This window comes from Vicia villosa, linkage group LG7 (assembly GCF_029867415.1).
Source record: "Vicia villosa cultivar HV-30 ecotype Madison, WI linkage group LG7, Vvil1.0, whole genome shotgun sequence".
In the NCBI taxonomy this organism is placed as follows: domain Eukaryota; kingdom Viridiplantae; phylum Streptophyta; class Magnoliopsida; order Fabales; family Fabaceae; genus Vicia; species Vicia villosa.
In genome coordinates, this window is record NC_081186.1 from 124,520,346 (window position 1) to 124,539,269 (window position 18,924).

The window sequence follows — 18,924 nt, forward strand, 5'->3', positions numbered from 1 at the left end:
AAATTCAAAATCTTTTTCCCACTCTTTTCAAAATCAAATTAAAAAAGACTACGCTTATTTACAAGCTAAAGTTCTTCTTCAAAGTTTTTACTTTTCACACTTCCTTTTCAAACATTTCAAAACAAACAAGTGAGCTAAGCAATTAAGAGCCCATGGATAACCATGGATGCAAAGGGTGCCTTACACCTTCCCTTTGTATAACTTACCCCCGAACTCAAAATCTTTCAAAAGGTCTTTCCTGTTCTTTTAGCCTTTCCAATTGGATAAAATAAAAGTCGGTGGCGACTCTTGCTTACCGTCTCTTAAGAGCATGAATAACTTCAAATGCAATCATAGCATTATCAAGAATCGATCTACCCTCCACAAAGGCCAATTGTTCCTCACTAATACATTTATCCAAACACCTTTTCAGCCTGTTAGACAGGAGTTTAGAGACAATTTTGTATGCCACATTACAAAGAGAAATCGGACGCATGTCCTTCATGCTGCTAGGATTACCACACTTAGGGATAAGGCAAATATTTGTATCATTAAGAGTTGGCGGGAAAAAACCTCTATCAAGCCAAAGCTGCACTTCAGAATAAATATCCTCCCCACATATTGTCCAGAAATTTTGATAAAAATCCGGATTAAAATCATCCGGCCCGGGGGACTTATCCGGATGCATTTGAGATAATGCCTCATAAAGTTCCTCCTTTAAAATAGGAGCAGTAAAGAGAACATTATCAGCACTAGTGATAATAGGCTGCACCCAATTCAGTACCGGCTCATACGTTCCAGTTCTAGTCTCAAACAGTGAATCAAAGTACCTCTTAGCAACCCCACACATTCCTTCTTGGTCACTAACCTCGACATGCGCCTCATCGTGAAGCATTTTGATTTTTTGGAAGCTACGACGCGCTGATACATACCGGTGAAAAAACTTAGTATTAAGATCTCCATTACGAAGCCAATGCATTTTCGCCCTTTTGACGCCAGTACGTATCTTCACGGATAAATAATTTAAACATTATTAACAAATGAATGAATATTATCAGTACGTACCTAATAAAGAGTTTTAGTATATTGTTTAAAGTGTTTCATTCACCTAATAAATTTAGACCCATTAATATTCATTCATTAATTTGTTAATAATGTTTAAATTATTTATTAATATGCCATATAGATTACATATTTAGAGTTATAAATTTACACCCGTTTTTTAATTTAAAGGGGGTAATTGAAATTTGTTTATAATAATATTTTTAATTTAAACCCGTTTTAAGAAAATAGGGTGTATGTTGTCACCTGATAATGCTTAAAATGACATTTTATTTACAAAATTGCCACCACATTTCATATTTACACCCGTTTTTAATATATTGGGTGTAAAATTTAAAATTATATTAATCTTTTTGCACAAGTTGTCATACCCCAAAATTTGTCCAGTTACTTTTACGTCTTCCTAAGTGAAGCGTATTGCTTTTTCTTTAGGGTTTCTATTTCTATAGAGGTGTATATCTAATTAATGGACTTAACACCTTGATTATTGAGCCCATTCTTAGAAACCTTTTAATTAAGGGTTGGGGGTGTACGTTCTCATGTTGAAATCTTTTGGGCCCATTATGAATAAAATCACGATCTGTCTAAATTATATGTATATGTCTATACATATTTAATTAATCAGTTTAAAATAATTTTTAGTAATGGTTTTAGTTAGGGTTGTTATTATTCTCGTTAACAGTAGAATTATTGTTAGAGCGACTTTAGTATTATGGATATTAGGATTAGAATTATTAATATTATTATTATTATTCTTAATGTTAGTATTAATTATCATTAGTGTTAGGATGGTTGTACTTAGTTAATTAGGGATTAAACTAATGGGTTAATTGAGATTAATGGCCTGGTATTTTGAGTTGGGCCAAACACGCAGCAAGGCTGGATCCAAATGATCAAATATGGACCGGGTATGGACCGGGTCAAACTCCAACCCGGTTCCCTGTTCACTGTCGTTCTCAACCAAGCATCCCTAGCTGCGGCCGTCGTTTCCACCAACACAACCACCACAAACCCTAACATCCGCCCAGGCCCATGAATCTCCAAATCAGAACACAATCAATTGATAATAAATCTTAACAAATTGAATTAATAACGCGATCAAATGTATTAATCAAAACACAAATCTGAATAAAGATGTTATTGAATCAGAAGATATTATTACATTGAATCTAATCAAATCAAAACGTAAATCAATTCTAATCTCTAATTTCCTAATCAAATTCTAACCCTAACTATATAACCTAAGAGCTAATCATAAGAGAAAGGGGGAGAAATTTCTGGAAAGGGGAGAGATCTTGCGCCGCCACGAGCCCTAAGAGCTTCGTCTTCGTCTTGACCTGCAAAACACACACACAGAGGGAGAGGTTAGAGAAGGAGTGGAGCTTACACGTTTCAGAAAATCAAGGATACAAGGTAATCAAATATCAACTTAGCTTAGGTTTTTTAACTGATGCCTGTTTGTGTTTGAATCTGGGTTTCAATTGGGGGTGGGGTTCGTATTTCTGGGCTAGGATTTGTGGTTTCATGGGGTTCTGGGTTTGAACAGGAAGAACGTTTGAAGGTTCCGGTTGAATATCAATCGGAAACCTGGGTTACACAGCGGATTAAGGGGCGGTTCGCGGTGGCCGGAGGTAGTTTGGGGAATGTTTCTGGGTTTAGGGTGAGAGAAGTGAGGAAGAACGAGAGAGGGCCAAGAGAGAGAAGAGGGTTAGAGAGAGAAAGTGATCTGGGAAATGAGGGTAAGCCACAAAACAAAATGGGGTTAATTCCCCTGGGACCGTCAGATGGGAGACACGTGGTCTCTCAATGGCCACATGTTAGTGTGAGAAAACATGATTCTCTCCGCCTCCCTCACCATACGCCCTCTTTGACCGACACATGCAGGCCGTAGGATGCCTGTAGATCTAGATCCAATGCATCAGGGCCTGAGAACACACCACAATCCTGCGCCTTCACCACACCGGATCTGGACGGATCAAAAATATAAATGGGCCTAATTCTATGCTTTTCACACCCCTCCAATTGCTTGCTAATTGAACATACACCCCCCTGCAGAATTAAAAAATAATTTTAATTAATTGATTTTGTAAAAAGGTTAATTGTTTAATTATTCTTTTTTGGTATTTCAAACTAATTTTCTCCCCGAACCGACTATACCTATTAGTCGTGTTAGGCGAGAAATAATTTTGATTAATTCAATTTATTTGTTACCAATAATCTAATTAATCCTTTATTTAATTCTCTCCTCAACCCGACTAAAGCTATTAGTCGCAAAGACGAGAGATGAGAAATGGTAAAATCCTTTATTTAATTCTCTTCTCGACCCGACTAAATCTATTAGTCGCATTAGACAAGAGATAAAGATTTACAAGATTAAAATACATGCAATTTGCTGCCCGCGACGATCGAATCTATCGATCTGAGTAACCAGCAATGCCCCATTAATCTGTTAGCTATACTGATCAAATCTATTGATCATCGCATCTAACTGTGACATATTAAATCAGGGTTGTACGCCCAAAACATCTAAAACATTCAAAACACTGCAAATCAAACTACGAATTTTTATCCTTATTCAAAACTATGATAGGCCATTCAAAAAGCCTTTGAAGCAACTTTCAACCATATCAGATCAAATTCAAATCCTAAGGCGTACAACCCTTCCCCGAACTACGTTGACTCTGATTCTCCCTAAGGTGATACGTAGGCACTTGGATAACCAAGGCGAGTCCCCTTCCCTAAAACCTCAATTCCTCCAAATCTCATTTTTCGCCCTATTCATTTCCTTAGCTATTAAACCTCTAAATTTTAGCCATAAAACCTTTACCATAGAACAAACCTTAGGAAAGGGTTGAGGGTGCCTAACACCTTCCCTCAACCTGATTATAATAACTTACCCCGATCTCTAAACTGCATAGGGTTTCCTATTCGCCCATTCAGAATAGGTGGCGACTCTAAGTCATAATTTAAGGGCAGGTTGCTACAGCTGGCGACTCTGCTGGGGATAACTAAAAAAAATGGTGAATTATTTGCTCCTAAGGCTTGAGAGGGTTTAGGTTTTCGGCAAACGGTTTAGGTTTTTGGCGAAATTTTTAGGGTTTGGCTAATTCGCCATTTTTAGGGTTTATGGTTTTTTTAAAAATATTTAAATTTTATTTATTTATTTATTTATTTATTTGCCATTACATTTATTTACCGCAATTCCTTTTATCTACCGCAATTCAATTAAATGTTTATTTATTTGAATATGTGTTATTTTATCGCATTCTTGGGATATATAAATTGCAGTTAAACCTAAGCGTGGGAATTATATTTAAGACCAGAGGGGAATTACATCGCCTACGAGTCTTAATATAATTCCACTCAGAGTGGGTTGAATATCCAGAAAGGTCTGATACGAGGCTTGACCTTGTTGAGGGCTGGACTTGGTATTTGGCTGATCTCTCTGGGAACCTACCCCTAAAACTTGAACCTCATGGATAAAATGAGTTGTTCTAAAATCCAAAGAGACAAAAAGTCTCGGCGGCTACGAACGACCCCATGAGACCTTCTAGAACATACCAATGGGAAGGGTAGGCACCCTAAGCCGTTACGTTGAACCTATGAACCTAGGGCTTATGTGCTTACGTGTTTAACTGTACGCTTTCATTATTTTTTTATATATCTCATATAATTGTGGCATTCATCATGCATCATGTGCATTTTTGCATCATGTCTTATCCATGAAAAATAATGAGAAACAAAAAAAAAAGGAGTTATTATATTTAATCAATGGATGTGGATAAGACATAAACACGAATAAAGCATATCATTCATGGCATGCATATCATTTTCATGGCATTGTAAGAAGATTTCTCTTTTACCTTCAGAGCAAGAGACCATTGGGAAGGATAATCTAACATCCCGACCGTCTTATCAGACAAGATTTCAGCAAAAGAAATCAATGGAGCAGCTAGAACAGAATCAAGCCGCCCACCGTGGGGAGGTGGATCAGCTAAAGGTTAGTATGGAAGAGGTTAAAGGAGGTATGGCTCAGATGCTAGGATTCATGAAGGCCCTCCTAGATAAATAAGAAAAGGCAAAAGAGGTTCAGTTTGGGGATACCCTGGTTCAGGATGAGATCCCCAACGACGAAAACCCGCTGCTAGGATTTGTGACAGGCTTTGGCCCTGCTAAGGAGAGACCTCAGGTCCGATCTATTAGAAGAGCTATCCAATTCCAAGAGAAAGGAGAGGCCTCTCAAGAGGGATTTGTCCCCACTCCACAAACGAAAGGGACAACCCGCACAATTTGCATTCCTGCTAACAATGTCCCTAAGGATGATGATTACTTGGATCTATAATACGGAGTACAAGAGGTGGACAACACAGACCAAACACCTCAGACACAACAGTCTATTCCTAACTCTGGGGAAGACTCCAAGGACAATGAACAAATCAAGGCGCTAGAGGAGATACTAAAGGTGGTAGAAGGATACGATGCTTTCGATGTGGATGCCTTCGAAATGAGCTTGGTCTCAGACTTGACTATCCCACTCAAATTCAAGATTCCTGACTTCGAGAAATACAAAGGACTCACATGTCCGAGGAATCACTTGCGCATGTATGTGCGAAAAATGGCTGCCTATGCCCACGATCAAAAGCTGACGATACATTTCTTCTAAGATAGCTTAAGCGGAACATCTGTTTACTGGTACATGCAATTGGAGAAATCCTATATCCGAAGCTGGAATGATCTTGCTAACACATTCTTGAAGCAATACAAGTACAACTTGGACATGGCACCCAACCGGATGCAATTACAAAATATGTCACAGAAGAAGGATGAGTCATTCAAGGAGTATGCCCAAAGGTGGAGGGAAATGGCTTCTTGAGTCCAACCTCCATTGATGGAAAAAGAACTGGTGGACATATTTATGGGCACTTTGCAAGGACCGTACTACGATAAGATGGTCGGAAGCATATCCTCAGGGTTCTCGGACTTGGTAGTCATTGGTGAAAGGGTTGAAAATGGGATCAAAAATGGGAAGATACAAGGGCCACCCTCAGGTTCCTATCATACAAAGAAGTCATACGATGGGAAAAAGGAACCCAACACTATTGGGACAATCCTGGTTAACCAGACCCCAACGCTACAACAGAAGGATCAGCAAAAGCAACAGGGTGGCCAACGCACCTGGAGGTCAAAGCCAAAACGATCATTCACCCCGTTGCACATGCCACTGTCTCAAGCTTTGCAACATCTGCTCAGTCAGAACATGATAACTCTGCTACCTCCATACTCAGCTCCAGCTAACCCCGCTCTTGGGTACAAGCATCATGCTAGGTGCTCTTATCACTCAGATAGTCCTGGTCATGATACAGAGGATTGTGGGCCGTTGAAGCACAAGATCCAAGATTTAATTGAAGAAGGGATCATTGAGTTCGAAGAGCCTCGCAAGCCTAATGCTATAAGTGGCTAGAAGGACGGTTCCTTAGATCATTAGTTTTGTTTTCATTCGCAATTTCTTTTCTGTTTGTTTAAACATTGGTTTTGCGGTATACACTATGTACTTTACAATAATCATTAATGCATTGCTTACATTTGTCTTGATTTATTCCTAGTGTTTTCACTATATTTAAAACTGTGTTTTTACTTGGTTTTCTTATTTGTGATATTCAACTCTCATTTAAAGCTGCATACCTTTAGAGGGAGAATGACGAAGACGATACCACAATCTCATACAGTACGCTTTCGAACAGACCGTGTTGACGATGTACAGGCATTGTTTCAATTCCAATACAGTGGAGATATAAGGATGTTAATCCCTCGTCAACCCCTTTGAGCCTAAGAAGTAGGAGTTTTCCTTCACGTACAAAATAAAAACCCTCAAAATATAACCTGGGGTAGGGTAGCTGTTCAGTTAACTTGATTATCCCAAATTGCTCCTTTGAACATAATCACTGATGGTTCTCCGTCATAATTAAGCCTGGCAGTCAATGTCCGCAAAGAAAAAGAAAAAACAACGCAAGGCCTGCCAAGTCAAAACCTATTAAGGAGACTCAGGCAAAATTGGGGCATCCCGCTGACTGTAATTTTAAATAAACAGTTCAGGCAAATATTAGGGATAATAAAGTAAAAAAAAAAGAGGTCACTACATACTCTCGACAAAAGGAAAATGTTACAAAAAAAGGAGGATGACTGCCTCTGCAGATAAACCTTTGGTTTTTGAACCATCATAAATGTCAACATTATAACACCCAAAGTCTTTTGGAGCTTAAATGCATAGTTAACTAAGCATAGGACTGGAGAACGTCACGAAGATTGGGATGGGTACAAATAAACTTTGAGCCATTATCCTTTGTTTCTTAAAACCGTGAACCAGGCCACGTTACAACCCTTAAAAGTCTTAACTGAAGCATGGTTAGTTCGAAAGCATACCGTTACCAAAAGGTATCCCGACTCCTTAAGGTCTACTATAACTCTTGAGTTGATATCACTTTCTTAAAAAAAAAAGGAAACTTTGTTTTACTCAAAAATGTTTTTAAACTTTCAAGACAGACGTATGCATTCGCATCTTATGAATTTCATTATAAAGCACACTTGTCTATATAGATTCAAATGTTTTAACATTAGGGAGAAGCTGCATGGGGCATGGCTAATGACTAAAAATCCTACCGACAGGCGAAATAGCTTTAAAAGCATATAAAAAAAAGAAATATCTCTTACACTTGACTCGAATGGCTATTGTATACACAGGGCATGGCCCGTTGTTATCCTATTTATCTGGGGCAATCTAATAAAAATCCATGGAATATCTTAAAGACTCTGAATAGCCCATGGGGCAAGTCCGTTACCAGGGGGCACGTTGCAAAGGTCACTCAGTATCAGATGAAGTCAATACCACTCTCACATCCTTTCCAGGAACCTTTATAGGACATCTCTTAATCTGTCCATGTGGTCTTCCTTAAGACATATCTATTATCCTTTCTAGGAACCTTTTTAAGATAGTCTTCTTTAAGACACGTCTTTTAGTCCTTTCTACGAGCCTTTCCAGGTGTCTCTCGTCATTTTCGGAAATCTTTCCAGATAGTCTTCTCCAAGACGTATCCCTTTTCTAAAAACCTCTTTAGGTAGCCTTATTTAAGACGCTCCTCGCCCTTTCTAAAAGCCTCTTCGGGTAATTTTCTCCTAAATATCCATCATCCATACTAGGAACCTTTCTAGGTAATCTTCTTTAAGACACCCGTCAATCTTTTCAGACATGTTCAAGTTTCTCTTATAAACCTTGTCAAACTTTGTTTAAAGTACAGTCTTCTTCAGGGCGGTATCCCATCCTTTCTAGGGTAGTCTTCTTCGAAATGTCTTTTCCTGAGTTTTGTTTAAAACACTACATTCCTTAAAAGAGTCTTTGCCCTCTATGGGAATCTTTTGACCTTCTTTACAAACGTGCCTCCCCGAGCTTTGTTTAAAGCACAGTCTTGTTCAAGACGATCTCATATCCTTTCCAGGAACCTCTTCAGGTAATCTCCTAGAAGACATCATCTCATTCTGAGTATTCAGCGAAATTTTTATCCATCAGACACGACCAAAACGCATGACTAATTCTGAAAAGCATCTGCTTCACATTCAAATCAATACTTAGCATCAGGGAGACTGGTTTAATCAAAAGCGATAATTTCTAATAAAGATCCCTGAACCGGGGGAACCACGTCTAGAGGGTTCTCCTAAAAAGGGGCAAAATTTCGAGGATTACATGGGCATACAATCAATGATCCTATTAACTAGGGCATATCTTTCAAGAATTCAAATACTGGGGTAGTGCATGTCAGGTTCGTGGCATGACATGGTAATATTCGAGTTTCCTATAAGGATATTTCCTTCAGGATAAATGATGCGTCTCTCAAAATTTCTGATATCGGGGAAATCACGCTAGTATCACACAAGGAGCATTGCTGCATAATTGGCCTTCCTACGCCTGTATTATTTACGACCTACAATGTGGGATCTTCGTACATACATAATTCTCATTTATTTTGAGAATCTCATTACATGACACATGCATTATAACATTGCATGAAATCAACATTTGCCTTTTCAGGTCACTCCAAAGTCAGAAGGATATCATCATCCAAATACGGTGCAAATATGATCGTTTCAACGATTTAATCTTAACAATTTCGATGCTTCATTCCGAGCCTTTCTTCAAAGGCAATTCAGAAACAATCAAAGAATTTCTTACCTTTCAAGGTAGTCTTCTCCAAGACGCTTATCAACCTTTCTAGGTAGTCTTCGCTAAGACCTTTCTTATCCTCTCTAGGAGTCTTTCTATGTCCGTCTTGTTTAAGACATATCTAGGTTAACCTTGTAGTCTTGTTTAAGACATTTCGTATCCTTTCTAGGAATCTCTCTAGGTTAGTTTTGTTTAAGACATTTCATATCCTTTCAAGGAACCTCTCTAGGTTAGTCTTATTTAAGACATGTCATCTCCCGCCTAAGAGCCTTTCCAGGTCAGTCTTGTTTGAGACATATCTAAGTAACCTTATAGTCTTATTTAAGGCGTATCGTTCCTGTCATACCCTAATTTTTGACCCCCCTGAGATGACATATCTTCAGGATTTTTCATCAGGTCAAAGACAAGTACCCAGAGCAGTCATTTCTCCATCTGGTACCTAATCGAGGATGCTCAAAGACAAGAAAGCTCAGGCAAAGGATCAATCAATACAAAGACTAGTCTCTAATACAATCATGGGGCTCAAAAACTTCACTTTTCTCATCTATGATTGATTAGACATCCAGTCATATGAGTACAGGTTTACTCAGGTCACCAGACTAGGGTTTTGAGCCTATCAAGGACTAAAATCAGGGATCACATTTGGGAAACCCTAAAAAACCTCAGAGGGTCATTCAAAGACATCAATCATCTCCAAATAACTCATATTACAAGGTCTACTGGACATCACACTTCAATTCAAAGTCCACAGTCATTACTTTCACATGGTCGACAAATTAGGGTTTTGACCTAATTCACCAAGATAGTTGACTTCTGATCAGGGCATGAATCCAAAACTCAAGACATGATTCAAGGATCTCTACTACCTCCATATAATCCATTTACATCATTCATTTGAGGAGAAGATCTTGTTTCTACACAAAGGCCCAAAAATTCACTTTGTCAGGAAAAAGTCAACTGTGAAGGATCATCATTGACTTTTAAGGTTTTTGGTCAAAAAATGACTTTCAAAGATCAATATCATCAATATATGGATGTCAAAGTCATTTGGCCAAAGAAATTCAAAGAAATTCATCAAGGAGCGAAAAGTCGGGAATTAGGGTTTTTGAAGGCATGGTGAGATCTCAAAATTTCACCTACACAACTCAAAAAACTTCCAACATGAAAGTTGTAGATCTTGCCAAATAAAACAACATCTTACAAGGGAACTTTTTTCAAAAGATCAACCATTTATGAAGTTTTGGAAATTTTGAAGTTTAGGTCATAAACACTTAGAAATTTTTCTAAGTGTTTTAACCTAGTTTTCTTCCAACTTTGGCCTCATTTTTCACAAATTTCCCAAAGGATTCTGAAGAAGACATAAACTAATGATTTGAAGTAGATGTTTAGGGCTTTCCAAATTGTGTTCAACCTTCTCAAAATTCAATTTGAGCTAAGAGTTATGCTTGTTCAAAGTTGGCCTCATGAAGTAAAATTATAGGTCATGCATCATTTTGGAACTTTGAAATTTTGTGCACATGACCTCAAATGCAGATGCTACATGACCCATAATACATCTGCAAACATGCCATGCATTCATTTTCACCATGCCATAAGAATTGAAGAAGATTCTAAAAACAAGAACATGTGATTATGTAATGATTACATTTGTGAATTTATGGCAAATTGATGAATCACCCAAGGAATCTTCTCACCAACCAATTAGAGCTCATTTCTGGCTCAGAATTGTCCCCTAAGATCAAGCAAAATCGAGGGCTAGGGGATTGATCAAATGGAATCAAAATTCTCATCATTGCATAAGAGATATTTGCAAATTTCCTTCATGGCTAAGAAACCAAATCAACTTCACTAAGGAAGCTCACTCCTCTGCAGCTATACTGATCCATTTGCCTATAAATACAGATGCATTCCTCATTCAAAAACACACCAAAGCAACCATATTACTTGCTTTCTCTTTCTCTTCTCTTGTTCATTGTTTTTCAAAGTTCTTTGGCAAGAAGAATCGATTTCTTCAAACCAGAGCTTATCTTTGGGAAGTGAGCATTCTAACATCTCAAGGGAGGTCATTTGAGGTGATCCAAGCACCTGGATCACTTCTGTAAGTGGAGGAACACCATTGTTGCTCTCACTTTGGAGCATTTGCAGTTGGAGGTCCATGGAGTGATTCAGAAGGTTTCAAGGCAAGCCAATCATCCAGGCACACTCCTCAGGTCATAGTGAAGCTAACCAGATGGCTGCAGCTCATCTGTAACTCAAGAATCAACACCCTCCATGTTCACTTGAAGCTGAAATCGAGGGAGGTCCATAGAACAATTCAGAAGGATTCAGGTTGCAATAAGCATTCAGTTAGCATCATTGAGTCTCAGGGAAGCTATTGAGATCATTCATTCAAGCCCAGGTGCTCTCCATCATCCTCACGACCTCCATTTTCAGAGGTAAGTTTCTGAACTCCACCTCTTTAATTTAAGTACTCTTTGTGTTAAAGCTCGATTCTATCTTGTTCAGCATCATCAGAGGATTGAAAACCCTCTATCATCGTTCATTTATTCATCTTGTGCATCATTTAATTTTAAAATTAGGGTTTATGTGTTCTTCGTGTTCATGATGAAATTCGTTAGTTACACTTAGAATAAATGAATTCTGAGCCCATAGTCATGTTCCTTGTCCAAAAACGAGTGAGATTGATGTTTACATCATGCCATTTAGTTGAGAAACCAGAGAGTTAGGAATTTGAAAATCTGAAGCTCGAGGAAGAAGATGAACATGGCGCGCGCAAAATTTGAATCTTCTGGCTTGTTTTAAAATATATTATGTTGGATGTGTGTGAATAACAAACTACGCGCGTAGCCCAGATGGTGGGAGTTTTGGCCAATGACTTGGAGGGCGCGAGTTCAAGCCCTCTAGGTGACAAAACCATTTTTTTTATCACCTTTTCCACTTAATTTCTTCACAACTTTAACCAATTAGTTAACCTATCAAATTAACTCCTTTTTAATTCATTTTTTATGCACTTATTGATTAATATATATATTTTATAAATAATCAAAAAAAATCATAAAAATATTATTTATTTTATATGTTTTGATTAGGTTAAAAATGGTGTTGTTTTAAGTATTTTAAAATATATTTCAATATATGTTTTCATTAAAGTTTCAAAACCTAATATTTCATAAGTGTTTTAGTGTTAAAAAAACCTAATCATTTAGGTCTTAATTAGGTATAGATTTTGTCTGTACTTCAATTAAGTTGACTTTTGTCAAAATTCAAAATATGTTCAAACTTCAAAGTAAACAGACGATCGAGGTTTTCAAACAACAGAACCCCGTATCTTTTCAACTGTTTTCATAAACAGTAAACCATTTTTAAATTGGGCCTCTAATAGAGTGTAAGTCCCAAAAACCTTCTCTTCTTAGCTTGTTTTCAAAACTGTATTTTCAAAATCTTCTTTCTGTTTTCAAAACATTCTTCTGGTATTTGAAGGGCATTATTCCCGGTGAAACTCTTCAGATACCTATGTGACCTTTGTCCATCTTCACTTCTTCTGTTTTCAAAAACCATTAACTGTTTATCATATATATCCAACTGTTATCAACAAAACAACAAAAATACTGTTGAGGCTCTGTACATACTTCTTCAATGGCCTCCACTCCATCCAGGTTAGGCTTTACAAGCTTTCAATTTACAGTCTTTATTTAAATTACTGTCAAATATAAACTGTGCATATATATTAGTTTAGAACTACGTTTGAGTATAAACCTTAGGACAGTTAAACTATATATATATTATAGGAATATGACCTAGGATTGAGAATGTCTTCCCGGTGAAGGCTCTTTCCTAATTAGAGATCTGTAGTTCAAACCCCCAAGATGAATTATTCCCGGTGAAACATCTTGGCAAAAACCTTAGAATCCAAATAAATAGGACACATCTACCCAAAGAGGAATTATTCCCGGTGAAACCTCTTACCCATTTGCTTAGAGCCAAAATAAGTTCAAAACTACATAAGCTTTCTCTTGTGCTATAACAAGGACCCTCGAATAGCCTCCTCTTGGGCTTTGTACAAGGACCCACAGGCTTCTTAAAAGCATTTCCAGCTTCCTCTTGAGCTAGTATACAAGGACCCATCAGGTTTCTTATAAACATAGGAACAGGTCTTTAGTCACCTTTTAGCCTACCCTGGTGAGTTTCTTCCAATTTAAACCAGACTTTAAAACAAGCTAAGTTTGTCTCAATTTCGCATTGAGTACACTGTTTGGAATGAGAGACATGGACAGTCTCTGTCACCCTCATCTTCATCAATCTTCCTTAGTAGAGTCTAGGATCTATGTTTTGGTCATCCTCAGCATTGAGTCAGCCTTCATCTTGGGCTTTAAACAAGAAGTCTCACTAGATAATCTTTCTGCCATCCATTTTAATAAAAAAACCCCTGGAAAGGGTTAGCCTCCAAAGTCAAATAAAAAGAATTAATTAATAAATAATTTCATTCTCTTATGAGATAATTTCCCCAAAAGAGTCAAAATCCCTGGAAAGGGTCAGCCTCCAAAAAACATGATAAAGTCAGTCTTTTAACAGACAAATTCACCAGCTGAGTCAAAATCCCTGGAAAGGGTTAGCTTCCAAAGAAAAACAGTCTTTTAATAAATAAAACCTCCTCAGTAGAGTCAAAACCAACAAAAACAGTTAGCCTCAACCTTGGGCTTCATACAAGGCACCCAAACAATAAAACTCCCCTGTCAAGAGTCAGCCTCAACCTTGGGCATTGTACAAGGCAGATAATAGAGTCTCCCCAGTAAGTCCTTCATCACTCAGTAGCCACAACCTTGGGCTTTGTACAAGGCAGATAAACCATATTTTCATGTGTCAAAGATTCCTAACACTTAGGATCTTTCCCCATATAGTCATCAATACTTAATTCATTTAAGAGTCCGCCACAACCTTGGGCTTTGTACAAGGCAGAAAATAGTGTTTTTCCCTAGCTAAAGTCAGCCACAACCTTGGGCTTTGTACAAGGCACATAAATAGAGTCTCCCTAAGTAGAGTCAGCCTTAATTCTGGGCTTTGTACAGAACACTAAAATACCCTGTAATTAATCCCCAGTGGAGTCATCTCCCAGAGTCAATAATAATTAATTAATCAATCAAAAAGCCTCAAGCTTGGGCCTCATACAAGCCAGCTAAAGTCAAAATCTTTTATACAGTAGATAGACATAGCTTATCTCCATAGAGAGATATTTTTACTACTCTGCCACATTCAAACAAACAAACATTTCATTTCAATTTTAATCAAGTCTCCCATTTAGGATTTTGAAAGGCATGAGCTGGCAGTAAAACCCAGACATGTGGTAACTTTCCCTAATTTGGATGAGCATCTTTCTTTCATTTAAGAGGCATTTGACTGGTATACTTGCACATACACAAGTAAGGTCCCCCTCTTGAATGAAATGAATTCAGTTATTCTGTCACTCCTTTAAATGTTTGTGGTAGAATAGTACAAATACCTCTCTGTAGAGATAATTTCATGTCTCTTTACCGTAAACAGAGATTTAATTCCATGCTTCAACCTTGAGCTTCAAGCAAGGCACAAAAAACAATTAATTTCCCTAGTTAGTTCCCCGAACTACATTAAGCTCTGACTTCCACTAGGGATATGTAGGCATGAGGTTCACAAGGAATCTCAGCGAGCTAATAAAATACCAAAAATAGTCAGTTTGTCTGTCTGTCTGTCTTTTAAAATTAATTCAATTCTCTCTCCTAACACAAAGGAGAAACTTTCCCAATAATCATTAGCAGCACAAACACATTTAGACACAGAGAAGGTTCCTGTAGAGTACTACAGATATGTAGGGTGTTTAAACACTTCCCTATGTATAACCGACCTCCTGGACTCCAGAATTTCTAGTCTAGGTGTAAATCCCCACACTTAGCAAACTCCTAGGGTTTAGTTGAGATCTTTTTTTCCCTTTCCTACTCGTAGGACAAATAAGAAAGTTCGTGTGATATCGTAGGAAGAACTGAAATAAAATTCATCCCACCACGGGCGCATTCTCCTTCCAAATTTCGCGTGAAGGGTTTGGCGTGCCGTCCTCCCAAGTGAAACGGGGAGGTAAAAGAAAACGACACCACAGAAAAATGGCGACTCTGCTGGGGATATAAGTGTTAAAAACCTTGGTTTTTCATCCAAACCAATGGTTGACCTGTTGCTGGTCCAGCCCCAATGAGGAATTAGGGATGCCAAATTCCCCCTCAAACAAGAGAGGTCCTGCCTAACCTCTGTGTCATATCATGTGTTTGTTGCATATATATTTGTTTATTTTGTTTATTCTGTATCGGGAAAGGGCTTGATTCCCCCTTGTGGTGAGAAATCCTATACCCGGATTTGAGTGCTACATAAGATAGGATGGAGGATGTCTTCTCGGTGAAGGCCCTCTAATCTTGGTTTCCAAGTCTACTCTTGGGATTTGCCTGGCTGGTTGTGATTAACTGCGCCACTGCATTCCGAGACTGATTTGTACCAGGAGGACCTAGAAACACATTAACCCCACTTAAAGCCTTTTTTAGGACGTAGAGCGGTGATTACGGAAGTAATTGTCACGCAGATACTACACTCAGAGAAAACTCTCTTATAGATACCAATCAACGTATCTTTAAGGTTGAGCAAAAACTCTGAGACCCTTAGAACCCGTTCTACAGGTACAAAAATCCTTAACCTTAGTTTACCATTGGGGCGGGGATTGCGTTTGGACTTCATGACCACTATACCCTTCAACGCCATGTTTGTTTAAAACTCTTGTGTGTGCATTCATGCATTCATGCATCATTCATTAATAAACAACTAAAAAACAAAAGAGTCTTTTTCGAGTCGTTTTTCAAGGAAACTAAATAACGAACGTTTTGAACTTCATAGAAAGAGAGAAACGGAGAAAGGACTTAAGGATCTATACCATGGATTATGGGAGAAAGAGAGCTAGGAAATACACCTTCAAGATTCCCCAGGTCGAGGAACTGGGAAATCTCGGAAAACTGGTGGTCAACCCCCAGGCTTTCAAGGAGAAGTATGGAAAACTTCTGCCTTTGCTCAATACCAACATGGTGGATGGGATCCTTCCCACCTTGGTACAGTTTTACGATCCAACGTATCACTGCTTCACCTTTCCAGATTATCAGCTCATGCCTACTTTGGAGGAGTACTCTCGTCTGATTGGAATACCCGTGTACGCGCAAGATCCGTACTCCGGTTTGGAAAAGAACCCTGACGACATTATCATTGCTGCAACTACTCCTTTGAACGTAGTCGACATCAGAACTCATATGGTGAGTAGAGGAGGAATTCAAGGATTGCCCTCCAAATTCCTGTTTGATCAAGCTCGGTACTTCGTCAGCATCCAAGATATGAGCGCTTTTGAGGAAGTCTTGGCTTTGCTTATCTACGGATTGTTTTTGTTCCCTAACATTAACGATTTCGTCGACATCAACGCAATTAAGATCTTCTTAATTGGAAATCCAGTTCCAACCTTGCTTGCGGATGCTTATCACTCTGTGCATTCAAGAAACCTGCAGCAAGGAGGATTAATCACATGCTGCGTACCGTTGTTATACGAATGGTTCGTTTCGCACCTGCCAAAGTCTAGCACTTTCTGGAACATGAGGGATGGCCTTTACTGGTCACAGAAAATCATTTCTCTCACTCATACAGACATTGATTGGTGTAGTCCTGACAACGACGAAACCAAGATCATCTTCAGTTGTGGAAATTTCCCCAACGTACCCCTTATTGGAACTAAGGGAGGAATTAGTTACAATCCAGCTTTAGCCCGTCGTCAATACGGCTATCCCATGAAAAATGTACCAAGTAATATTCAATTGGAGGGTCTGTTCTTCAAGAACATCGATGATCATGGCAACATGCTGAAGAAAGAAATTGTCCAAGCCTGGCGTCTTGTACACAGCAAAGGGAGAAGATTGTTAGGAAAACATCTTTGCATCTCCCTGGATCCTTACCTTCAATGGGTACGCGTCAGAGCATTCAAGCTCAGGATGCCATATCAACATCAAGAACCTATTCCCCTAAGGGAACCAATTTACCTTTTCTCCACCAATGTTGAAAAACTGCAAGCGGCATTAAACAAGGTATGCCAAGAAAGGAATGCTTGGAGGAACAAGTATCGAATTGTCAACACGGAAAATGTTGAAATTCAGAACATCCTAAGAAGGAAGGATGAGTTACTTGAAGTACTCGATCGACAAGTGACACAATCGTCACTTTCTCATCATATCCCTCCTGCTTCCTGGATCATCGATCAGCTCACGTCAGAGAACGCTCAGCTCAAGAAACAGAAGAAGATGTTAGAACGTGAAGTCGGCTCATCATCAAAGTTTTAGAGTCCTTTCTCTCAGTTTCTCTGTATTTCCCTTTTCAAAGTGTGTAAAAAACGGCGTTTTCGCTTAATTAATAAAAGTTTGATGTTTCATAACGTAATTATGGTGTTTCCTTGAGAAATAATAACTTAATTGCATATCATACATCGCTTTAGTCGTACGCACTGACACGAGAATTGTCGCGGATCTAATAGTCACTTTCCTTTCTCCAGAAAGAGAGGAGGAGAAGGAGGTGAACCAGGACTTTCAAGCTGTCTCATCCATACAACACTCGTTCAAGTCGCAAGAAAAGAATAGAAGACTTTGAGCAAGAGAATGAAGAACTCAAAGAAGAGATTAATACTCTCAAAGCTACTGTTGAAAGACTCAATAGTATGGTAGAAGCCCCGGTAGTTGCGCAGAATCGACCAACGCCAGAAGAACCACAAAGGACTGTGGTTTCCGAGATTGTTTCTACTCCTATTCCTCAGTATACCATGCCGCCTGATCGACCTTGGGGCATGCCGTATAACTTTACTCCAGAAGGGTACATACCTCCAGCTTCTGAAGCTCCAAAAGTCACCATGGATATGCGTCCACCGGAGGGTTACAAACCTCTGGAAATTGAAGTTCCAAGAGCAACGGCAATGGGTTTCGCACAACAAAATGCTGAGATTCCAAGATCTGCTGTCATGGCTTCTCCACAGCCCATTATGCATACTTTTCCCCCGCAAGGCGGACAAGTATATCATCACGCTCCAAGTGAGGATGCTGGCGTGTATGAAAGATTGGACGAGTTCCAAGAACAGTTTCTGCAAATGCAGAAGGAACTCAAGACTCTCCGAGGACAAGATCTATTTGGAAAGAATGCTGCAGACCTCTGTCTGGTTCCAAATGTTAAGATTCCTCACAAATTCAAAGTACCAGAATTCGAGAAGTATAAAGGGAATTCATGCCCACAAAGTCATCTTGTGATGTACGCTCGAAGAATGTCAACTCAGACTGATAATCAACAATTGCTCATTCATTATTTTCAAGACAGCCTGACTGGTGCTGCACTCAAATGGTACATGAACTTGGACAGTTCAGAGATTCGTACTTTTCGAGACCTCGGAGAGGCCTTCGTCAACAGTATAAGTACAATCTGGATATGGCTCCCGACAGAGATCAACTCCGGGCCATGACTCAAAAGGATAGAGAAAGCTTCAAGGAATACGCTCAGAGATGGCGTGAAGTTGCTGCTCAAATTTGTCCACCACTTGAAGAGAAAGAAATGACAAAAATCTATCTCAAAACTTTGAGTCCATTTTACTACGG